Below are 25,641 nucleotides of genomic sequence, written 5' to 3'. Positions count from 1 at the left end.
CATAACACAGGCCAGCCCAGATTCCAGATGGGGAATAGTTGCAAACTCATGCTGCAAAGGGTATGGATACAAGAAGCAGGGAAAATTGGGGCCACGTTTGTGATCAACCTACCACAAACTGGAAACATAATGGTACAGGAAATAAGCAACAATTATGAAATAAGTTTCATTGTTGTAATTATCCTGAAACAATGTAGATCATAGGATTTTCACCAAGATGAAAACCAAAAAGTACTCAAAATTTTAATTAAGGACCTTCTGAGAAGACACGAGAGACACCCATCAGATCCTGTCCCTGACCCACCCCCTAAGAGGCATTTCTCACTCTGAAAGAAGAGTCCTTTGATCCCTGATGATTCTATGGAAGATTATTCCAAGTCTGGGGCCCCTTCAGAATGAAATCACTGCAGGCCTGTGAAGGGTTTGTTAGGTACCCAAGGTGATCAATTATTTCTGCAGTCCTGAAGGAGCACAGAGCAGTGAGATCATTGAAGTTGTTTCAGATGTCTTAACAAGGTCTCCTGATCTCAGGCTTTGTTTGACACAGTCAAGTTTTGACAAAAGGTAGAAACGTAAAATTATGCTGTAGCCTGAAAAAATTCTCTTTTAAATGAAACCCTAAATTTATATTCAAAATTGTACGCATACTGCAATTGAAACCATGTAAAGCTATGTACATAAAAAGACAAAAGTAGACCAGGAACACACAAAAGGGAAAATAATTATATTCAGATGATGCAGTGGTCGTGTTTTTCTCATTTTTCAAAATGTTCTTTAATGCTGGGGTTATACTGTCTTACCATAAAAGGGCGGGGGGGCTGTAAATAAATTGAAAGCAAAGGTTAAGCATTTATCTTCAATAGTATACACATTGCAGAACAGCAAAAGCTCAGTGTTGTCTTTATTTTACAATCTTAAGTCTGACAATGAAATATTCAAATGTCAAGAAATACAAAAGCAGTTCAGAATTAGACTTTAGGAAGAGTTATGTGACTCCACTATCATTACTTAATTCATACAAAGTGCCTTAAATAAGTGGTTTTATCTTTATCTTGTGATGTTTTATTTGGTAGATTTCTATGAATTTGTCTAATGATGACAGGCCAGCAGGGCCCGTGTGCTGAAGCATATCTAACAATGCAATCACAGTAATTTGAAAAAATAACAAAAGAATAATCACGGCTATATATTCTCTGGCTGGTTTTGAATGCAAATGCAAAAATGTGGGTAAATGTTCAAAATTAATGTGTCTAAAGCCAGAAAGAAAAACCTGGGTCGGTAGGAAACATTTTAACTTAGAGTGTCAAATAATAAAGTTAACTCAATGTAAAAGCAAAGGAAACATGTTTTGTGTTTTGTTTTCCAAGGCTGAACACAAAGCTTTTAACATTAGTCAGAAGTTTGATTAAAGGATGCAGCACTATCTGAATCAGAAAAGTAGTTTTTGCTCTTCAGTAGTTTGCTATGGAGTAGTTTGTAAGGAATGAGTTGATCATTCCAGACTATTCTTAGATCCCTCCCCTGCCTCCTACTTCCCTACAGAAACCAGAAATAACCACAATAGGAACATTTTCTATCCATGCCATACTGGTTCCTTTCAAGTTATTTTTATATACATTTTCTCATTTAAGATTCTTCCAGACCAGTGGACTAAATAGCACAGACATTATCATCCCCATTTACAAATAAGAAAGCAAGACCACCCCCCAAAATAAGTAACTTTGAGATTACAAATATGTTATGTACCCTGATCTGATCACTCTACATTATATGTATTGAAGCATCACTGTGTACTCCATGAATATGTACAACTGTTTGCCCATTTAAAAATAAAAATTTTAAATTTTGAAAAGTTAAAAAAAATGTAAGTAGTTCAAAGACATACAACTGGTAAGTGGCAGATTAGGTTCACCCTTATGAGTAGCAGAAAAGGAGGTCTCTTAAAGATGCTGCCTATCATTAAGAAAAGATGTATGATATTAGAGAGAAATTTAAAATATAAAAGCAAAAAAAAAATGCCCATAATTCCACTTATCAGAGAGAGCCACTTTTAACACCTTGACATAGCTCCTTCCAGCTATAATGGTCTAGCTTTGTATTTCACTGAACAAACTGAATCAGTAAAAAAACAACTTTCACATTCTCCCCCACCGGTCTACCAACCCCACATCTGTGTCTATATACCCTGCTTTCCCTCCTGGTACAAGAGATGAACTGGCCGTGTTCCTACTGTTTATTCTGCACTTGATTTTATTTTCTTTTACCTACTCAGAGATTCATTCTGCAATTAGCTACTAATCAGTGGTTCCCCCATGCCAAACAATTTCTATCCGTAAGCAAATATACTGTAATCTCTCCCATCCAGAACAAAGAAACAAACAATGAACAACTCTTTGTGGCCCCCACATCCTTCTCTCCTTCTCTCACGGCAGCCCTGTTTCTCTGCTCTCCTTTTTAGCACACAGTCTTCAAAGTTGTCTAGACTCCCTGGCTCCTGTTGTGCCTTGAACACACTCCACGCAGGCTTGCATTCCTGCCCCTCCACTAAAACTGCTTTTGTCCAGGCCAGTGACCTCCCCATGTCCAAATCCAGTAGTCAGTCCTCAGTGCTCTTCTTAATCCTGCAGGAGCACTTGACATCTATCCCACTGTCTTTGAAACACATTCTTCTTTTGGTTCCCAGCACACCATCCTCTCTTGGTTTTACTCCTGTCTCCACAACCACTTCTCACTTTTGCAGGTTCTTCCTCTCCCCAACCCTAAGATTGGCCCAGTGCTCAACCTTTTCACTTCTTTTTCTCTATACCAACTTGCTTAGTGATCTCATCAGTCCCATGCCTTAAATTACCACCTGTATGTTGATAATCCCCACATTTTATCTCCAGCCCTGATATAAATTTCTCCCCGGAACTCCAGAATTACATATCTCCACTTGGACATCTAATAGGCTTTCCTGGTAGGCTCCAATATGGCCTTACTGTTTGTTTATAAGTGGTATCAGTTTTGATTCATTGAGAATCCCTTCTGATTAACCAGCCTGTTAGACACCAGTTGACACTTTCATTTTGACGAAGGCATCTCAACTTTAAAATGGCCACACTGAAATCTTGATTCCAGCCCCCTAGTGCTCCATCTTCTCACAGTCTTTCCCATTTCTGTAAACACTCTTGGACTTACAGTTCCCTCTGCCTGGAAATCTGTTCCCCCAGATACCTGCTTGACTTGCTCCTTCACTTCGTTCAAGTTTCTATTCAAACAGCAGCTGCGAAATCCTCCCTCAGCACCTACTTAAAAAAGGGGCTCCCCATTCCCCTCACTGTGCTTCATCCTTGGCCTTTTCTGTTTTGCTGTGTTGCTCTTTTCATTAAAGCACATGTAAGATGATAAAATCTGGAAGGAGGTTATATATGATATGGCAGATTTGCTCATTCGGTTGTCTGTTTACACTCTTCTCCCACTGAAAATTAAGCCTCAGGCAGACAGGGACGTATTTTAGATTTTGGTTTGGTGTTTGATACTCAGGGCCTAGAAACATGTTTTATGCACAATAGGCTTTTTGTCTTCTCGGAGGAGACAGAAATTGAACAAATGACTGGGCAAATGTATCCTATTATATGTTATATAATTGAATGATTTCAGCTAAGAAGAAAAAAGAAGCAGGGAAGGGACTAGAGAATGAGAGAGACATGGGGGTCTATGTACATGCACACATACAACACATGATTTAGAAAAATAGTACCAAAAAGGCCATTTGGTAACCTGCTTCTTTTAAAACAGTATATATAGATATTTTGGCCAGGTGTGGTGGCTCACACCTATAATGCCAGCACTTTGGGAGCCTGAGGCAGGTGGATCACTTGAGGTCAGGAGTTGGAGACCAGCCTGGACAACATGGTAAAACCCTGTCTCTACAAAAAATACAAAAATTCGCTGGACATGGTGGTGCATGCCTGTGATCCCAACTACTCAGGAGTACCACTTGAACCTGGGATGTGGAGGTTGCAGTGAGCCGAGATCATGCCACTGTACTCCAGCCTGGGCAACAAGTGAGACACTTTCTCAAACAAACAAAAAACCAGTATTTTTAATGATAACATAAGGTTCTATTGTATAGATTATTGTTTATTTAACCAATCCAGCATTGTCAATTATTTAAATGGGTTCCTTTTTTCACCTCTATAAATAATTAGTTAGGTTTATTTTTTTGAATTTATGTTAATTTTATTAATTTTTTTATTTTTCCATAAGTTATTGGGGTACAGGTCATATTTGGTTACATGAGTAAGTTCTTTTGTGGTGATTTGTGAGATTTTGGTGCAACCATCACCCGAGCAGTATACACTGCACCATATTTACATTCTTGTATCCGTCACTCCCCTCCCACTGTTCCCCCCAAGTCACCAAAGTCCATTGTATCATTCTTATGCCTTTGCATCCTCACAGCTTAGCTCCCACATATCAATGAGAACATACAATATTTGGTTTTCCACTCTTGAGTTACTTCACTTAGAATAATAGTCGCCAATCTTACCCAGGTCACTGCAAATGCTGTTAATTCATTCATTTTTATAGCTGCGCAGTATTCCTTTGTGTATATATACCACAGTTTACCCACTTGTTGATTGATGGGCATTTGGTTTGGGTCTACATTTTTGCTATTGTGAATTGTGCTACTATATACATGTGTATGCAAGTATCTTTTTCATATAATGACTGCTTTTCCTCTGGGTAGACACCCAGTAGTGGGATTGCTAGATCAAATGGTAATTCTACTTTTAGTTCTTTAAGGAATCTCCACACCATTTTCCACAGAGGTTGTAGTAGTTTACATGCCCATCAGCAGTGTAGAAGTCTTCCATGTTCACTACATCCACGCCAACATCGACTGTTTGTTGGTTTTTTTTTTCTTTATTATGGCCATTCTTTCAGGAGTAAGGTGGTATTGCATTGTGATTTTGATTTGCATTTCACTAATCATTAGTGATGTTGAGCATTTTTTCGTATGTTTGTTGGTCATTTGTATATTTTGTTTTGAGAATTGTCTATGCATGTCCTTAGCCCATTTTTTGATGGGATTGTTAGCTTTTATCTTGCTGATTTGTTTGAGTTGGTTGTAGATTCTGGATATTAGTCCTTTGCCAGGTGTATAGATTGAGAAGATTTTCTCCCACTCTGTGGGTTGTCTGTTTACTCTGCTGACTGTTCCTTTTGCCGTACAAAAGCTCTTTAGTTTAATTAGGTACCAGCTATTTATCTTTGTTTTTATTGCATTTGCTTTTGGGTTCTTAGTCATGAAATCCTTGCCTAAGCCAATGTCTAGAAGGAATTTTCCAGTGTTATCTTCTAGAATTTTTAAGTTTCAAGTCTTCACTTTAAGTCCTTAATCCATCTTGAGTTGATTTTTATATAAGGTGAGAGATGAGGATCCAGTTTTATTCTTTTACATGTGGCTAGCCAATTATCCCAGCACCATTTGCTGAAAAGAATGTCCTTTCCCCAGTTTATGTTTTTGTTTGCTTTGTCAAAGATCAGTTGGCTGTAAGTATTTGGGTTAATTTTTGGGTTCTCTATTCTGTTCCATTGTTCTATGTGCCTATTTTTGTACCAGTACCATGCTGTTTTGGTGACTTTGGCCTTATAGCAAAGTTTGAAATCAGGTAGTGTGATGCACCAGATTTGTTCTTTTTGCTTAGTCTTGCTTTGGCTATGCAGGCTCTTTTTTGGTTCCATATGAGCTTTAGAATTGTTTTTTCTAATTCTGTGAAGAATGATTGGAGGTATCCTGATGGGGATTGTGTTGAATTTGTAGATTGCTTTTGGTACTATGGTCATTTTCACAATATTGATTCTGCTCATCCATGAGCATGGGATGTGTTTCCATTTGTTTGTGCCATCTATGATTTCTTTCCCATTGTTTTGTAGTTTTCCTTATAGAGGTCTTTTACCTCCTTCATTAGATATATTCCTAAGTATTTCATTTTTTTTCAGTTATTGTAAAAGAGGTTGAGTTCTTGATTTGATTCTCTGCTTGGTAGCTGTTGGTGTATAGAAGAGCTACTGATTCGCATACATTAATCTTGTATCTGGAAAATTTGCTGAATTCTTTTTTTTTTTAAGATGATGTATTTGCTTTATTATCACAACACATTTCATCATTTAACATATTCCAGAGTTTCCTTAAACCAACTGTATTCTGGAAATGCCTTCTAAAATGTTAAAATAAAAATGCTTTCCATACCACCTTTTAAAATCATTAAAATTATTTGAAAGGCTCTGCTGTTTTAAACACCTTTTAAGTAAGTAAGCCTATGGTCACTTGTCTCAGAGGCATTCTTAGGCAAGGCAAGAATAAAACTGGAAAAATGCCATGTCAATTCCAAAGAAAATCCTAGTAAAAAATAATGTTTTCTGCTGGATGAATTAAAGAGTGTAAATTTGCTGAAAGATGTATGCAAAGTATTTAGGTATCACCTTTAAGTGGACTCAAAGAAAGAGTACCAGTTTGCACAATAGAAGAAGGGGAGTTTTGCTCTAGGATGGGCATTCATTATCTCCATGATTTATACTGTGTCACTTAACTTCTGTGTGTCTTTCTTTTTTTTATTATTATTATACTTTAAGTTCTAGGGTACATGTGCACAATGTGCAGGTTTATTACATATGTATACGTGTGTCATGTTGGTGTGCTGTGCCCATTAACATTAGGTATATCTCCTAATTAGGTCATTTACATTAGGTCATTTACATTAGGTCATTTACATTAGGTATATCTCCTAATGCTGTCCCTTTCCCTACCCCCACCCCACAATAGGACCTGGTGTGTGATGTTCCCCTTCCTGTGTTCAAGTGATCTCATTGTTCAGTTTCCACCTATGAGTGAGAACATGCGGTATTTGGTTTTCTGCTCTTGTGATAGTTTGCTGAGAATGATGGTTTCCAGCTGCATCCATGTCTCTACAAAGGACACAAACTCATCCTTTTTCATAGCTGCATAGTATTCCATGGTGTATATGTGCCACATTTTCTTAATCCAGTCTGTCACTGATAGACATTTGGGTTGATTCCAAGTCTTTGCTATTGTGAATAGTGCCGCAATAAACATACGTGTGCCTGTGTCTTTATAGCAACACGACTTATAATCCTTTGGGTATATACCAAGTAATGGGATGGCTGGGTCAAATGGTATTTCTAGTTCTAGACCCTTGAGGAATCGCCACACTGTTTTCCACAGTGGTTGAACTAGTTTACAGTTCCACCAACAGTGTAAAAGTGTTCCTATTTCTCCACATCCTCTCCAGCACCTGTTGTTTCCTGACTTTTTAAAGATTCCTATTCTAACTGGTGTGAGATGGCATCTCATTGTGGTTTTGATTTGCAATTCTCTGATGGCGAGTGATGATGAGCATTTTTTCATGTGTCTGTTGGCTGTATGAATGTCTTCTTTTGAGAAGTGTCTGTTCATATCCTTTGACCACTTTTTGATGGGATTGCTTGTTTTTTTCTTGTAAATTTGATTGAGTTCTTAGTAGGCTCTGGATATTAGCCCTTTGTTAGATGAGTAGATTGCAAAAATTTTCTCCCATTCTATAGGTTGCCTGTTCACTCTGATGGTAGTTTCTTTTGCTGTGCAGAAGCTCTTTAGTTTAATTAGATCTCATTTGTCAATTTTGACTTTTGTTGCTGTTGCTTTTGGCGTTTTAGATATGAAGTCCTTTCCCATGCCTATGTCCTGAATGGTATTACCTTGGTTTTCTTCTAGGGTTTTTATGGTTTTAGGTCTAACATTTAAGTCTTTAATCCATCTTGAATTAATTTTCGTATAAGGAGTAAGGAAAGGATCCAGTTTCAGCTTTCTACTTATGGCTAGCCAATTTTCCCAGCACCATCTATTAAATAGGGAATCCTTTCCCCATTTCTTGTTTTTCTCAGGTTTGTCAAAGATCAGATGGCTGTAGATGTGTGGTATTATTTCTGAGGGCTCTATTCTGTTCCATTGGTCTATATATCTGTTTTGGTACCAGCACCATGCTGTTTTGGTTACTGTAGCCTTGTAGTATAGTTTGAAGTCAGGTAGCATGATGCCTCCAGCTTTGTTCTTTTGGCTTAGGATTGTCTTGGCAATGTGGGGTATTTTTTGGTTCCATATGAACTTTAAAGCAGTTTTTTCCAATTCTGTAAAGAAAGTCATTGGTAGCTTAATGGGGATGGCATTGAATCTATAAATTACCTTGGGCAGTATGGCCATTTTCACAATATTGATTCTTCCTATCCATGAGCATGGTATGTTCTTGCATTTCTTTGTGTCCTCCTTTATTTCACTGAACAGTGGTTTGTAGTTCTCCTTGAAGAGGTCCTTTACATCCCTTGTAAGTTGGATTCCTTATTCTCTTTGAAGCTATTGTGAATGGGAGTTCATTCATGATTTGGCTCTCTGTTTGTCTGTTATTGGTGTATAAGAATGCTTGTGATTTTTGCACATTGATTTTGTATCCTGAGACTTTGCTGAAGTTGCTTATCAGCTTAAGGAGATTTTGGGCTGAGACCATGGGGCTTTCTAAATATACAATCATGTCATCTGCAAACAGGGACAATTTGACTTCTTTTCCTAACTGAATACCCTTGATTTCTTTCTCTTGCCTGATTGCCCTAACCAGAACTTCCAACACTATGTTGAATAGGAGTGGTGAGAGAGGGCATCCCTGTCTTGTGCCAGTTTTCAAAGGGAATGCTTCCAGTTTTTGCCCATTCAGTATGATATTGGCTGTGGGTTTGTCATAAATAGCTCTTATTATTTTGAGATACATTCCATCAATACCGAATTTATTGAGTGTTTTTAGCATGAAGGGCTGTTGAATTTGTCAAAGGCCTTTTCTGCATCTATTGAGATAATCATGTGTTTTTTGTCTTTGGTTCTGTTTATATGCTGGATTATGTTTATTGATTTGCATATGTAGAACCAGCCTTGCATCCCAGGGATGAAGCCCACTTGATCATGGTGGATAAGCTTTTTGATGTTCTGCTGGATTCGATTTGCCAGTATTTTATTGAGGATTTTTGCCTTGATGTTCATCAGGGATAGTGGTCTAAAATTCTCTTTTTTTGTTGTATCTCTGCCAGGCTTTGGTATCAGGATCATGTTGTCCTCGTAAAATGAGTTAGGGAGGATTCCCTCTTTTTCTATTGATTGGAATAGTTTCAGAAGGAATGGTACCAACCCCTCCTTGTACGTCTGGTAGAATTCGGCTGTGAATTTGTCTGGTCCTGGACTTTTTTTGGTTGGTAGGCTATTAATTATTGCCTCAATTTCAGTTCCTGCTATTGGTCTATTCAGGGATTCAACTTCTTCCTGGTTTAGTCTTGGGAGAGTGTAAGTGTCCAGGAAATTATCCATTTCTTCTAGGTTTTCTAGTTTATTTGCGTAGAGATGTTTATAGTATTCTCTGATGGTAGTTTGTATTTCTGTGGGGTCTGTGGTGATATCCCCTTTATCATTTTTTTATTGTGTCTATTTGATTTATCTCTCTTTTCTTCTTTATTAGTCTTATTATCGGTCTATCAATTTTGTTGATCTTTTCAAAAAACCAGCTCCTGGATTCATTGATTTTTTGGAGGGTTTTGTGTGTCTCTATCTCCTTCAGTTCTGCTCTGATCTTTGTTATTTCTTGCCTTCTGCTGGCTTTTGAATGTGTTTGCTCTTGCTTCTCTAGTTCTTTTAATTGTGATGTTAGGGTGTCAATTTTAGATCTTTCCTGCTTTCTCTTGTGAGCATGTAGTGCTATAAATTTCCCTCTACACACTGCTTTAAATGTGTCCCAGAGATTCTGGTATGTTGTATCTTTGTTCTCATTGGTTTCAAAGAACACCTTTATTTCTGCCTTCATTTCGTTATGTACCCAGTAGCCATTCAGGAGCAGGTTGTTCAGTTTCCATGTAGTTGAGCGGTTTTGATTGAGTTTCTTAGTCCTGAGTTCTAGTTTGATTGCACTGTGGTCTGAGAGACAGTTTGTAATAATTTCTGTTCTTTTACATTTGCTGAGGAGTGCTTTACTTTCAACTATGTGGTCAATTTTGGACTAAGTGCGATGTGGTGCTGAGAAGAATGTATATTCTGTTGCTTTTGGGTGGAGAGTTCTGTAGATGTCTATTAGGTCCTCTTGGTACAGAGTTTAGTTCAATTCCTGGATATCCACCTTTGTTAACTTTCTGTCTTGTTGATCTGTCTAATCTTGACAGTGGGGTGTTAAAGTCTCCCATTATTATTGTATGGGAGTCTAAGTCTCTTTGTAAGTCTCTAAGGACATGCTTTATTAATCTGGGTGCTCCTGTATTGGGTGCATATATATTTAGGATAGTTAGGTCTTCCTGATGAATTGATCCCTTTACCATTATGTAATGGCCTTCTTTGTCTCTTTTTATCTTTGATGGTTTAAAGTCTGTTTAACAGAGACCAGGATTGCAACCCCTGCTTTTTTTTTGTTTTCCATTTGCTTGGTAGATCTTCCTCCATCCCTTTATTTTGAATCTATGTGTGTCTCTGCATGTGAGATGGGTCTCTTGAATACAGCAAACTGATGGGTCTTGACTCTTTATCCAATTTGCCAGTCTGTGTCTTTTAATTGGACCATTTAGTCCATTTACATTTAAGGTTAATATTGTTATATGTGAACTTGATCCTGTCATTGTGATATTAATTGGTTATTTTGCTCCTTAGTTGATACAGTTTCTTCCTAGCATTGATGGACTTAACATTTTGGCATGTTTTTGCAGTGTCTGGTACCTGTTGTTCCTTTCCATGTTTAGTGCTTCCTTCAGGATCTCTTGTAGGGCAGGCCGGGTGGTGACAAAGTCTCTAAGCATTTGCTTGTCTGTAAAGGATTTTATTTCTCCTTCACTTATGAAACTTAGTTTGGCTGGATATGAAATTCTGGTTTGAAAATTCTTTTCTTTAAGAATGTTGAATATTGGCCCCCAATCTCTTCTGGCTTCGACAGTTTCTGCTGAGAGATCTGCTGTTAGTCTGATGGACTCCCCTTTGTGGGTAACCCGACCTTTCTCTCTGGCTACCCTTAACATTTTTTCCTTCATTTCAACTTTGGTGAATCTGACAATTACGTGTCTTGGAGTTGCTCTTCTTGAGGAGTATCTTTGTGGTGTTCTCTGTATTTCCTGAATTTGAATATTGGCCTGCCTTACTAGGTTTGGGAAGTTCTCCTGGATGATATCCTGCAGTGTTTTCCAACTTGGTTCCATTTTCTCCCTCACTTTCAGGCACACCAGTCAGACATAGATTTGGTCTTTTCACACAATCCCATATTTCTTGGAGGTTTTGTCCATTTCTTTTTACTCTTTTTTCTCTACACTTCTCTTCTCACTTCATTTCATTCATTTGATCTTCAGTCACTGATACTCTTTCTTCCAGTTGATTGAGTCAGTTACTGAAGCTTGTGCATTTGTCACATTGTTCTCATGTTATGGTTTTCATCTCTGTCAGTTCTTTAAAGGACTTCTCTACATTGGTTATTCTAGTTATCCATTTGTCAAATCTTTTTTCAAGGTTTTTAGTTTCTTTGCACTGGTTACATAGTTCGTCCTTTAGCTCTGAGAAGCTTGATTGACTAAAGCCTTCTTCTCTCAACTCGTCAAAGTCATTCTCCATCCAGCTTTGTTCCGTTGCTGGCAATGAGCTGCGTTCTTTTGGAGGGGAAGATGCACCCTGATTTTTTGAATTTCCAGCTTTTCTGCCCTGCTTTTTCCCCATCTTTGTGGTTTTATCTGCCTTTGGTCGTGGATGATGATGGTGACGTACTGATGGGATTTTGGTGTGGGTGTCCTTTCTATTTGTTAGTTTTCCTTCTAACAGTCAGGACCCTCAGCTGTAGGTCTTTTGGAGTTTGCTTGAGGTCCACTCCAGACCCTGTTTACCTGGGTATCAGCAGTGGAGACTGCAGAAGATAGAATATTGCAGAACAGTGAGTGTTGCTGTCTGATTCTTGCTCTGGAAGCTTCATCTAAGGGGGTGTACCAAACCGTGTGAGGTGTGAGGTGTCAGTCTGCACCTAGTGGGGGATGTCTCCCAGTTAGGCTACTCAGGGGTCAGGGACCCACTTGAGCAGACAGTCTGTCTGTTCTCAGATCTCAACCTCCGTGCTGGGAGATCCACTGCTCTCTTCAAAGCTGTCAGACAGGAACATTTACCTCTGCCGAGGTTTCTGCTGCTTTTTGTTTAGCTATGCCCTGTCCCCAGAGGCGGACTCTACAAAGGCAGGCAGGCCTCCTTGAGCTGTGGTGGGCTGCACCCAATTCGAGCTTCCCAGTGGCTTCGTTTACCTACTTAAGCCTTAGCAATGGCAGGCGTCCCTCCCCCAGCCTCGCTGCCACCTTGCAGTTAGGTCTCAGACTGTGCGCTAGCAATGAGGGAGGTTCTGTGGGCATGAGACCCTCTGGGCCAGGTGTGAGATATAATCTCCTGGTGTGCTGTTTGCTAAGACCCTTGGTAAAGTGCAGTATTAGCATGGGAGTTACCCGATTTTCCAGGTGTTGTGTGTCTCAATTTCCTTTGGCTAGGAAATGAATTCCCTTCCCCCTTGTGCTTCCCAGGTGAGGCAATGCCTCACCCCGCTTCACCTTTTGCTGCTCAGGCTGCACCCATGGACCAGCACCAACTGTCTGACACTCCCCAGTGAGATGAGCCCGGTACCTCAGTTGAAAATGCAGAAATCACCTGTCTTCTGTGTCACTCACGCTGGAAGCTGGAGGCTGGAGCTGTTCCTATTTGGCCATCTTGGGCGCACCGCTCTTGCTGAATTCTTTTATCAGTTCTAAGAGCTTTCTGGAGGAGTCCTTAGGGTTTTCAAGATAGATGATCATACCATCAGCAAACAGTGACAGTTTGACTTCCTCTTTACTGATTTGGGTGACCTTTGTTTGTTTCTCTTGTCTAATTGCTCTGACTAGGACTTCCAGTACTATGGTGAAGAGGAGTGGTGAGAGTGGGCATCCTTGTCTTGTTCCAGTTCTCAAAGGGAATGCTTTCAACTTTTCCTCATTCAGTATTATTTTGGATGTGGGTTTGTCATAGATGGTTTTTATTACATTAAGGCATATCCCTTTATGCTGATTTTACTGAGAGTTTTAATCATAAAGCAATGCTGGATTTTGTCAAATGCTTTTTCTGCATCTGCATTTTCATGATCTATTGAGGATTATGTGATTTTTGTTTTTAATTCTGTTTATGTGGTGTATCGCATTTATTGACTTGCATATATTAAATGATCCCTGCATCCCTGGTATGAAACCCACTTGACCATAGTGGATTATCTTTTTGATATGTTGTTGGATTCAGTTAGCTAGTATTTTGTTAAGAATTTTAGCATCTATGTTAACCAAGGATTTCAGTCTCTAGCTTTCTTTCTTGGACACGTCCTTTTGTGGTTTTGGTATTAGGGTGATGTTGGCTTTATAGAATGAATCAAGGAGGGTTCCTTCTTTCCCTATTTTGTGGAATAGTGTCAAAAGGATTAGTACCAATTCTTCTTTGAATGTCTGGTAGGATTCTGCTGTGAATCCATCTGGTCCTAGACATTTTTTTTGTTGGTGGTGGTAATTTCTTAATTACCATTCCAATCTTGCTGCTTGTTATTGGTCTGTTCAGAATATCCAGTGCTTCCTGATTTAGACTAGGAGGGTTGTATTTTTACAAGAATTTATCTATCTCTTCTAGATTTTCTAGTTTATATATGTAAAGGTATTCATTGTAGCCTTGAATTATGTTTTGTATTTCAGTGGCTTCACTTGTAATATCTCCTGTTTAATTTCTTAGTGTCGTCATTTTGATTTTATCTCTTCTTTTCTTGGTTAATCTTGCTAATGGTCTATCTACTTAATTTATCTTTTCAAAGAATCAGCCTTTTGTCTCATTTATCATTTGTATGTTTTTGTTTGTTTCAATTTCATTTAGTTCTGCTCTGACCTTGGTTATTTCCTTTCTTCTGCTGGGTTTGGGTTTGGTTTGTTTTTGTTTCTCTAATTCCTTGAGGTGTGACCTTAGATTGTCAGTTTGTGCTCTTTTGGACTTTTTGATGTAGGCAATTACGGCTTTGAACTTTCCTCCTAGCACTGTGTTTGCTGCATCCCAGAGATTTTGATAGGTTGTGCTATTATTATCATTCAGTTCAAAGAATTTTTAAATTTCTACCTTGATTTTGTTTTTGACCCAATGCTCATTCAGGAGCAGGTTATTTAATTTCCATGTATTTGCATGATTTTGAAGGTTCCTTTTGGAGTTGATTTCCCGTTTTATTCCACTGTGGTCTGAGAGAATGCTTGATATGATTTCAATTCTCTTAAATTTATTGAAGCTCATTTTATGGCCTATCATATGGTCTATCTTGGAGAAAATTCCATGCACTTTTGAATGTGTACTCTGCGATTGTTGGATAAAATGTTCTGTACATATTTGTTAGGTCCATTTTTTCCAAGAAACAATCCAATGTTTCTTTGTTAACTTTCTGTCTTGATGACCTGTCTAGTGCTATCAGTGGAGTATTGAAGTCCCCCACTATTATGTTGCTCTCTGTCTCATTTCTTAGGTATATTAGTATTGTTTTATAAATTTGGGATCTCCAGGGTTAGGTGCATGTATGTTTAGGATTGTGACATTTTCTTGTTGGACAAGGCCTTTTATCATTATATAATGTCCTTCTTTGTCTCTTTTTGCCATTGTTGCTTTAAAGTTTGTTATGTGTGTACTTTGGGTTTTTTTGTTTTTTGCTTTTGCTTTATAACTTGTATTTTTGTTTTATAGGTCCTGTGTGATTTATGCTTTAAAGAGGTTCTGTTTTGACTTGTTTCCAGGATTTGTTTCAAGATTTAGGGCTCCTTTTAGCAGTTCTTGTAGTGGTGGTAATGGCAAATTCTCTCAAATTTGGTAATGGCAAATTATCTCAGCATTTGTTTGTCTTAAAACAACTATATCTTTCCTTCATATATGATGCTTAGTTTCACTGGACACAAGATTCTTAACTGATAATTGTTTTGTTTGAGGAGGCTGAAGATAGGCCCCAAATCCCTTCTAGCTTGTAGGGTTTCTGCTGAGAATTCTGCTGTTAATTTGATAGGTGTTCCTTTATAGGTTACCTGGTGCTTCTGTCTCACAGCTCTTAAGATTCTTTCCTTCATCTTAACTTTGGATAACCTTATGACAATGTGCCTAGGTGAAGATATTTTTAAAGTGAATTTCCCAGGTGTTCTTTGTGCTTCTTTTATTTAGTTGTCTAGGTCTCTCACAAGGCCAGGGAAGTTTTCCTCAATGAGTCCCCCAAATATGTTTTCTAGGCTTTTAAAATTCTCTTCTTTTTCAGGAACATTGATTATTCTTAGGTTTGATTGTTTAACATAATCCCAGACTTCTTGGAGCCTTTGTTCATATTTTGTTGTTCTTTTTTCTTTGTCTTTGTTGGATTGGGTTAATTCAAAGACTTTGTCTTCGAGCTCTGAATTTCTTTCTTCCACTTGTTCAGTTCTATTGCAGAGACTTTCCACAGCCTTTCGCATTTCTAAAAGTGTGTCCAAAGTTTCCTGAACTTCTGATTGTTTTGTCTTTAAGCTATCTATTTCCTTGAATATATCTCCCTTTGCTTCTTCTATCATTCTTGGATTTCCTGGCATTGTGCTTTGTCTTTCTCTGGTACCTCCCTGATTACCCTAATAACTAACCTCCTGAATTCTTTTTCAGGTAAATCAGAGATTTCTTCTTGGTTTGGAGCCATTGCTGGTGAACTACTGTGATTATTTGGAGGTGTTGTAGAGCCTTGTTTTGTCATATTACCAGGGTTGGTTTTCTGATTCCTTCTCATTTGGGTAGCTGTGTCAGAGGGAAGGTCTAGGGCTGAAGGCTGTTGTTCAGATTCTTTTGTCTCACAGGGTGTTCCTTTGATGTACTACTCTCCCCCTTTTCCTATGGATGTGGCTTCCTGTGAACCGAACTTCAGTGACTGTTGTGTCTCTTCTGAATCTAGCCACCCAGTAAGTCTACCTGGCTCTGGGCTGCTACCAGGGGTTATCTGCACAGAATCCAGTGATGTGAACCATCTGTGGGTCTCTCAGCCGTGGATACCAGAACCTGTTCCAGTGCAGGTGGTGGAGGGTGCAATGAACTCTGTGAGGGTCCTTAGCTTTGGTGGTTTAATGCTCTATTTTTGTGCTGGTTGACCTCCTGCCAGGAGGTGGTGCTTTCCAGAAAGCATTAACTGCAGTAGTGTGGAGAGGAACCGGCGGTGAGCTGGGCCCTAGATTCCCAAGATTATATGTCCTTTGTCTTACACTACCAGAGTAGATAGGGAAGAACCATCAGTTTGGGGCAGGGCTAGGTGTGTCTGAGCTCAGACTCTCCTTGAGTGGGTCTTACTGCACCTGCTGTCAAGGATGAAGGTGAGATTCCCAGGTCACTGGAGTTGTGTACCTAGGAGGATTATGGCTGCCTCTGCTGAGTCATGCAGGTTGTCAAGGAAGTGAGGTAAAGCCAACAGTCACAGGCCTCACCCAGCTCCCATGCAAACTGAACGGCCAGTCTCACTTCCTCCGTGACCCCCCCGCCAACATCCCTGAGTATGTTTCCAGGCAGAGGGCAAGAAGGGCTTGAAAACTTGCCCGAGGCTGTCTCCCAGCTGTGGGAAAAAAAAGGGGGGCTTTAGTTCTTCCCCTGCCTGTGAAGTCTATACTCCAGATTTGTGCCCTCCCCTGAGTTCTGTCCAGGAGGCTTCCTGCCCCATTCCAATTGTTACAAAGTTCAGCTAGACAATTCTTTCTCTCTGTGGAGTTTTACCTCCTGCCCCTCTGGCCACCCTGCCGATGGATCCCTGTGGTGCCGGGCAGGAATGGACTGCTTGGGGACCCAGCGAGCTCCCAAGGCCTTTCTGCTGCTTCCTCTACCCCCGTATTTTGCTCGGCTCTCTAACTTGACCCAGCTCCAGGTAAAGTCGGAAACTTCTCCATCAAACGAACCTTCAGCTTCTCCGGTGGGGGTGTGCATTCAGGAGAGGAGGGTCTCCCTTTCCCACTTCTGCAGTTGGGGCACTCACCGTATTTGGGGTGTCTCCCTGGTCCTGCAGGGGCAGTCCACTTCCATCAGAGGGTCTGTGGGTCCTCCCGGGATTGCTGGTTTGTTCTTGCAGTTGATCTGGAGCTAAAATTCACAATGCAAGCCTCCACATGCTGCTCTCTCTGGAGGTGCAGTCTAGTCCTGCCTCCCATCCACCATGATCCTCTAGTTCCAATTTCTATTTAGGTTTATTTTAGAGTCCAGACCTGGTATTCAATATGTAGCCACGGCCCCACAAGGTTACCAAGCACCTGAAATGTGGCCAGTCCAAATTAAGATGTGTTATAAATGTAAGATGCACACCAGATTTCCAAGACTTGATGCCAAAAAAGGAATATAAACTATCTCATTAATAATTCATTATGTCTATTATATGATAAAGTGATATTTTTGATATGTTGGGTTAAATAACATGTTATTAATTACATATAATACAAAATTTGTTTCACCTGTTTCTTTTTACTTTTTAAATGTGCCTATTTAAAAAAATTTAAATTATATAGGTACTTTTATTATATTTCTATTGGACAAGTGAGGGTCTAGACTCTTAAGGGAGGACACAGAATTTCCGTTAATTATTTGCTAGTTTGAGCTAACAAGCCATTCTTTCAGAAATCAACACAATTCAAAGCTCTAGTTCTTTCCAGTTACCTGGGGGAAATAAGATTTTTATACTGGTATGTACTAAAAGTAGTTTTTGTGTTTCATGTGCCTATTCTGATGCTGTTTGATCTCTTGGCACCTCCAATCTACAGTCCTGTGGTCCTCTCCAGACAAGCTGGGTGCTCCTTGTATTGATCATTCAGGAAGAGGTAGGTGGGTGGACAGGAAGATGAAATTTGGAATATGGGCCTTGTGGGTAGATTGGGAGACTTGGATGTTTCTCACTCCCAAAGATACTCTCCTATCAGAGGCTTAACCATGCCCCTTGCCCATGACCAGGGTCAGAGACAGAGGCATCTCCTTATGGAGTCACAGCTGAATATGAATAACCTGCAGTCACAGGCCAGCCTGTCTAGTTCTTATTACTCTCTCTGTTTATATTTTTCATTTTCTCTAAACCGATCATATGGTCCAGTCAAATGCTAGAGCTGTATCTTAGCTCTACCGTGGGGTAGCAAGGGAAGAATAAAGTAGCCCAGCTTGAACAAGAGTATATGCTGGTTCTTTGCACTTTAAAAATATATCTTCAGCATTTCCTTGTTATTATGTATTTTTCCCAAAGAGTGATTTGTAATGGCTGCATAATGTTCCATTGTATAAAAATACCAGTTTTTTAAATCCCCTACTGGATTTCCTGCCTTCTTTTTTTCTTTTCTATTTTGTCGGTATAACTACAATGGCCATCCTTATCTGGAGTTCAACAACCCTGAACTGGGCTCAAGCAATACATTCACTTCAGCCTTCCGAGTAGCTGGGACTATGGACACATGCCACTGCACCAGGCTAATTTTTATTTTTTGTGGAGACGGTGTTTTCCTACATTTCCCAGGCTGGTCTCAAATGCCTGGCCTCAAGCAGTCCCACCACCCAAGCCTCCCAAAGTTCTGGGATTACATGAATGAGCCACTGCACCTGGCCTCATGCATGATCTTGATTATCTATTTTCCTTGAAGAATTGTGGAATTCTAAGATAAAAAGATTTTTTAGTCTCTTACTACATTTTGGAAAATTGACATTCTGAAATACCAATTTATTCTGCCACTGATATCCCTATTTTATTATAATTTTAGGATTTGGAAGAATTGGACCCATATCAAACCCATATCAGCAAATGGAGGAAGTATATGTGGGCCCTATTGGGCCACTGTTTGCTCAGTGCTTGGTGTACCTGAGAGCCCCCAATAACAGCTTGTTGACATCTCTTGACTTGAACCTGCATTTTTGGTGCAGTAACAATTATGTGGGCTTTGGAACCACTGAGAACTGAAGAAGGAATCCTAACACATACATTTGTGAACTGTGTCACTATGGGCGCAGTATTGAACCACTTGCACCTTTGATCTTCTCATCTTTCACATGGGGATGGCCCTACCTACCTACAGGACTATGGTAAGGTTGAGATGAAATCACACGTGTAAAGCACCTGGGATGAAGCTTGTCCTTAACCAGTATTAATATTCCACCCAGCACCCCACCCGAACCCCCTTCTCCATTCCACCAGTTCCTCCATCTCATCCCCGCCCCCACCCCATCAATGACAGCAGTGGCTTCTCTAACATCTTAGGATTCTGAGTTTGAATAAATTACTAATATTTTTATTTGATTTGATGTTCAAAGTCTCTGACCAAAAGTGAACAATTTAATTATTTTGTTTTATTCTATTTTATTTGAGACAATTTCTCCCTCTGTTGCCTGGGCTGAAGCTCAGTGGTGCAATTATGACTCACTGCAGCCTTGAGCAATCCTCAGGCTCAAGCAATCCTCCCACCTCAACCTCCCAATTAGCGGAGACTACAGGCACACACCACCATGCTTGGCCAATTTTTTAAAAAAAATTTTAGAGATGGAGTCTCACTATGTTGCATTATGTTGTCTCACTAGGCTGGTTTTGAACTCCTAGACTCTAACAATCCTCCCACCTCAGCCTTCCGAAGTGCAGGGATTATAGACATAAGCCACCACACTCAGCCTGAAGGTGAACAGTTTACAAAGAAAGAAGAGAAATTGTCCTTTCTGTGATGTTGCCAGACTCCCCCTGGCTGGAGGTTACTATATCAGCCCTGTGAGTGATAACCAGGCTGTTTGGGCCAAAAGTCTCTCAAATGAAACTTGTCTCTGGTTTGAAAAGAGCCTTTCTGGGAGAAATGCCCACATGAATATGTGGTTTTCTGTACTGAACATCTATCAACAACAGTGAAATTAAGTCAGGAAATTTTTAGCCATTTACAAAGTGATAACTGAAATTTGTGTTACCGTTCCTTTCTATTTGCAGTCATTTAATGCATGATTTCGTGATGAAGTTATGACCAAATACTACTTGAATTCATGATTTGTCTGGACTGCAGGGGGCAGATTTTGCTCAACATTTATTACAGTATTCATTCGGTGAGATTTTATTTAGCACTTGCTGCATGCCAGGTGATGAAACAAGTACTACAGATTAGGGCTGATTAAGGAAGACATGGTTTTAGATTCAGAAGCTTCCAGTCTACAGTAAAGACAAACAAGAAACAAAAGATGATAAACAAAAATGCTACATAGATTACTGTATAGTGTGAAATTATGATAAGAGCCACAAAGGAGGAGAGGAATGCCTTGATTGTATTTGTGTCTGGGGTAACTAACCTAGGGAAATGCATGAAATTTAAACTAGATTCTCAGAAATGACTAGTTTAAAATGGAGTGGCAGATTGTATTTCCAAAACTAGTCACTACCATATGTCTGCCCCACATGCCCTTCTGGAACCTGTCCCTCCTCCATCAAGTGTTAGAGTCCACGTCCTCTCCTTCTGTCCCTGGACAGGTCTTTGTGACTGCTTTAACCAAGAAAGCATATCTGAAATGATGTCATATAACTTTGGAGGTAAGTCATAAAAGGTGATGCAGCTTCCAATCAGCCTCCTCTCTTAGAAGCTCACCCTTGGAACCCAGCCACATGGAGAGGCCTCTGTGGGGATGAACTGAGACCCCAGGCCTCAGCCGTGGCTGAGTTGACAGCAGCAGATTTTCAGCCCATGAGGCAACCACCTTGGGGGGATGCTGCGACCCTTAGTCAAACCACCCTAGGTGATGCTGCATGGAGCAGACGAGCCTTCTCTCCAATGCCTGCAAATTGCAGCTGTGTGAACAAAATAAATGATTACAGTTGTTTTCCAACACTAAGTTTGGGGTGATCATTTACACAGCAATAGATAACCAGAAGACAGAGTATACAGTGAGAGTAACAGACTGGAGGCAGGAAGAGCTTCACCTGTCCAAGGACATGAAAAGAAGCCAGTGTGACTGGAGCACAATGAGCAAGGCAGGGTGTGGAGTAAAAGGAGACAGAAGGGGCTGGAGCAGGCAGACCAAGGCATCCTTGGAGGCAGTCTACCAGTCAGCTAATATACAATGGGCTGGATGTATACCATGCAAAAATATCAGTTCCTGTCACTCCCACAACACAGGTCAGCTCCTCCAGCCTTGCGCCACTCTTGTCACACCCATCACCAGCCCCACCATGTCCTTCCTGAGGTGCCAGGACCAGCAGGCAGGAGTCCTTTCTCTGAGTTGCTACTTTCTGGCCCCACCTCTTCCCTTTTAATTGCTTCAGTCCTAGGAATGGTAGCTGCTTCCCGAAGTTATTCATATCCGGGCATCTGTGTGACAAATTTCCTGATTACTCCTGTGTTTGAAATACCTAGGGTGTTTCAACACATTCGGTTTGCTAAACTGAATGCTGACAACAAATAGGATGACACTTCCCCACTCCCTGCTGCTGTGGCCCTTCTCAGAAACCCCCTGGAATCCCTGGGATTAAAGAGGTGACAGCAGCACCACAGGCACCCATCTCCAAATCTTGCTCCAGTGCTGAAATTAACATCAGTTCTAATTTGTTTGTGCTTCTGCTGTATAGAGGAGTAAATATTTTGAATATCATCCCCCTGTAGAATATGGAAATAATTTTAGACTTGATTCTAAATCCAATGAGAGGCCACTAGAAGATTGTAGACAGTGGCCTGACATCATCAAATGTATATTTTATAGGATTACTTTGACTACTGTATGCTGAATATATTGGAAAGAGGGCAAAAATAAATGCTAAGAGGCTAGTTAGGAGGTTATTATACTCGACAAGGTGAAAAATAATAGTGGCCTAGACTAGGCTGATGATGTGGGCATAAGAATACAGGTTCTGTTAATCCAGTTTAGGTCATCAGTAACCTTGCTTTTTTCTCTCTGTCTCTCTCCCCTGCATGAAATATAAGGATTGATCTACAAAGGCTATAAACTGTCAAAGCATAAGAAAAAAATATTTAAACAGAGACATTGGGTGACTATCGCCACACAGGGCAATTAAAATGGAAACAGCTCTCACAGGCTCCCTAGTTTTTGTCGACTAGCTGGCTTCGCACACCAGAAGGCATTCCAAGGAATGTCGAGGTACTTCCTTCCCCGCTCTTCCTCCTAGGAACCTTGTCCAGCATGTCAGTTGCCAGGTCTTGCTCTACAGGGTGACAACCATCGCTGCCCAGGCCAATGTTAGTAATTCTCCATATTTGCAATATCTTCAGAGCCTGATTTTCTCCTTCTTTCATGGAATAACTACTGTCAGAATTGCCTGGATGATTCTCCAGGCTCCATTGTTCACCCACCTCCTGTCCCCTCCTTTTAGAGTTCCTGCACAGCTCTGGCATTTACTTCTAATCCAGAAGCTTCCAGAAACGTCTTTGTGAACTACTAGGACCTTCTTGAGAACCTGGGACCCTGAGTTCTTTATGGAGGGCCTTCAAGGGTAGATATCAAAATGTGCTGAAAAGAACAAGAGGCTTAAAAGAATAGCTATGTGATGCTAGGAGAGTAACAGACCTCTCTGAGCCTCTGTTTTCTCACCTGAAAATAGAGAAAACCATCCATACCTGCTTGGGCTTTTAGGCAGTTCAAATACCTTTACCAAAGCTGTACCTAGCTCACATTAGTTGCCCAGTAAATAAGTCATTGCATTAAAAAAAAAAAAAAAAAAAAAAAAAAAAAAAATACAGGTTCTGGACAGATTTAGGAGGTAAAGCAGACAGTATCTGGGGACTCACTGAATGTGGGAATGAGAAGGAGGCTGCCATCAAGAAGATCCCTAAGGTTTCCGGTGTGAGAAACTTGGGGCATGAAGTTCATTTGCTGATAGGAAACTCAAAAGAAGCAGGCGGAGGAATGGGTCATAAGTTCCATCTGGGCCATATTTGGGTAAATGACTATGAGTCATCCAAGGGCAAATGTTGAGTAGATGCTTTGATATATAGATTTGAAGTTCGGAAGACAGAGATCTTTGCAAGAAATAAAAATTTCCAAGTTATCAGACTGTAGAGATGGTGTGTAGAGCCTTAGAAATGGGTAAAATAATCTAGGAAGTGATTGTGGAGAAAGATAGGAGAGTCCAGGTCCAGGATTATGCTATGAGGAAGACCCAGGAAAAAGGAAGGAAGGAAGGAAGGAAGGAAGGAAGGAAGGAAGGAAGGAAGGAAGGAAGGAAGGAAGGAAGGAAGGAAGGGAGGGGACAGGAAGTGTGGTGTGGAAGGAAGGTAGGATTTGTTTTTCCTTTTTTCTTTTTTGTAGAGACAGGGTCTCACTGTTGCCCAGGCTGGTATTGGAACTCCTGACCCCAACTGATCCTTCTGCCTCTGTCTCCCACACTGTCAAGACAACAGGCATGAGCCGCAGCACCTGGAGAGTAGAATTTTCAATTGGAAATTTCAGGCAGGCCTTGGGATTGCTGCACTATCCCTGGCCCATATTTTCAGTCTCATTCTTGCCTTAGTCCACAGTATTCTAAAGGTTGAAATGGTAGAGAAAATGGTGACATGGAGAGAACTCTCTGGATCAGACAGCCCTGACCTGGGAACAAGGCTCAGCTGCTCTCCCACTGTGTGACCAAGGTAAGCCTTCTGTTTTCCCACTTTCAGCCTCTATTCTCTTTTCTCTCTCTCTTTAACAAATAAAACGGTTGTAGAGATGGGGGTCTCACCATTTTGCCCAGGCTGGTCTCAAACTCCTGGCTTTAGGTAATCCTCCTGCCTGGGCCTCCCAAAGTGCTGGGATTACAGACATGAGCCACTGTGCCCAGCCCATTTTCTTTTCTGTTTATCAGCGTTAAAAGAGTGTTGTAAAAATAAAACAACTTGATGTGTATAGATATATTGATATACATTCAGATATATACTGAAATATATATAGCTATATATCTGATATACATAAAACATATATAAATTGCTATCTATCTATAGATATACCTATATCCACAAACATATATATACATCCATATATACATACATATCTATAGATAGATGGCAATTATATACAAGATTTGCATAAAGTTCTCAGCATATGGCAGATACTATACAAATGTTGGCCCATCACACACACACATACGCACACACACTCCTGACCACCCTCCTTCTTTCACACTTAAGAAAATAAGAACCAACTGATTTAAAAGATAATCCTCCACCAACGCTCTCGCCTGAAGAATTGATACTTTCAGAGCCCGGGAAGCCTTCTCAGCCAGCCAGAAGACAGAATCCGCACTGTGAGGCTCCCCAGCACATGGCTTGCATCATGCAGATGCCCACAAACCCTTCATTCAGAGATTGCTGAGGCTGGGGCTGGGCAGCCGCACAGGCAGCAAAGAGCTGGGTCTTGCATGTACTGAGACTCTAGAGAGAATTTCTGTAGGTTTTATTGTTGTTTTGTCCTCTGGGAAGGCTGCTCTTGACTTTCTGGCAATAAATAGAGAAATATAGATAGATAGAAGATGATAGAGAGAGAGAGAGAGAGAGAGAGAGAAGCAGATATCAATTGAGAACATATATTGTCCCCAGGTTTCCCCAATGGATATCCAAATTGGCCTCACTGCATCTGTAATTTAGAAATGATGTTACTCCTAAGGCATTGGGCGCAGCAGTTAGGAGGCCAGATACCTCCACTCCAAATACTCTGTCCTGGCAGTCCCCCTATTTCAAATGTCCTGTAAGGCTGTGTATTAGGCTCTGTGTCTTGCCTTGGGGCTTTGAACATATGGTCACCATTTAAAGATACAGGCAAAAGTAAGGCATTCTTTTTTTCCCTCCAACTTAAAAGGAAATCATGTTTTACAAAAACAACATTATAACAAGCAACATGACCAGACATTTTATGGAAAGAAAAATTTAACCCTGAACCCTGACATACCAAGAAATCAAAATGTTTTCTTTCTTGTCATGCCCTTCACCATTCCTAATTTGTGAAATATTTATGATTGTAGCATTAAACACAAACAAAAACAAAACAGGCAGTGCCAAAGCTGTGTGAGCTCCCAGACCTGCACTCTCCCACCGTCTTTTCCGACTCCTCTACCCAGATACATAGAAGCAAACTGTGGGAGGCCTTCTCCTGCTACCCAGCCCACCTGCAGATGGTCCAAATGAAACCCCCCAAACCCTCAATCAATCAAATTTTCCAAACATTACCTACTGCGTGTTCAGCTCTCTTCTAGACACAGAGCAGGGTGGGGAGAAGGGATGCAGGAAAGAAATAGAAGACCTAGTCCTTACTCGCTGGGGCGTTGCCATGGCAACGGGAGGGGGGCTACAGAGGGGGTGGAAAAAGGGCACAATTACCAAGAGAGGCCAGGGCCTAACTGGGGTTCTTGCCCCGTTTCATGTGTGCAGGATGCAGCTGCCTTCTTTGTCCTTTGTGAATGAAGCCACTGATGGTAGCTTCTGAGGCAGTTTCCCAAAAGTGTGTCATGAGAAAGAGGCAAGATGTTAATGTGCTAAGCAGAAAAAAACAATTCCATGGCCAGATGAGTTGGGGATGTGAGGGTTAAAGAAAAACAAACAGGTTTCTTTCTCCAGATCTCAAAGCATTTA

At 40.5% G+C, this 25,641-nt stretch overlaps 1 long non-coding RNA gene across 1 annotated transcript in view; it reads right to left on the bottom strand.

Annotated features, from left to right (window-relative positions):
* Window positions 1-25,280, bottom strand: part of LOC126954767 (uncharacterized) — a 29,576-nt gene extending 4,296 nt beyond the window's left edge. The window contains exon 1 of the long non-coding RNA XR_007725718.1: window positions 25,240-25,280. This is a non-coding gene — a long non-coding RNA (uncharacterized LOC126954767). The remainder of the gene's footprint in view (window positions 1-25,239) is intronic.
* Window positions 25,281-25,641: the final 361 nt, after the last annotated feature.

Source organism: Macaca thibetana, chromosome 5 (genome assembly GCF_024542745.1).
Source record: "Macaca thibetana thibetana isolate TM-01 chromosome 5, ASM2454274v1, whole genome shotgun sequence".
Lineage (NCBI taxonomy): Eukaryota > Metazoa > Chordata > Mammalia > Primates > Cercopithecidae > Macaca > Macaca thibetana.
Note: the sequence above shows the minus strand (reverse complement) of the source record. Positions and strands in the feature narration are given on the sequence as shown.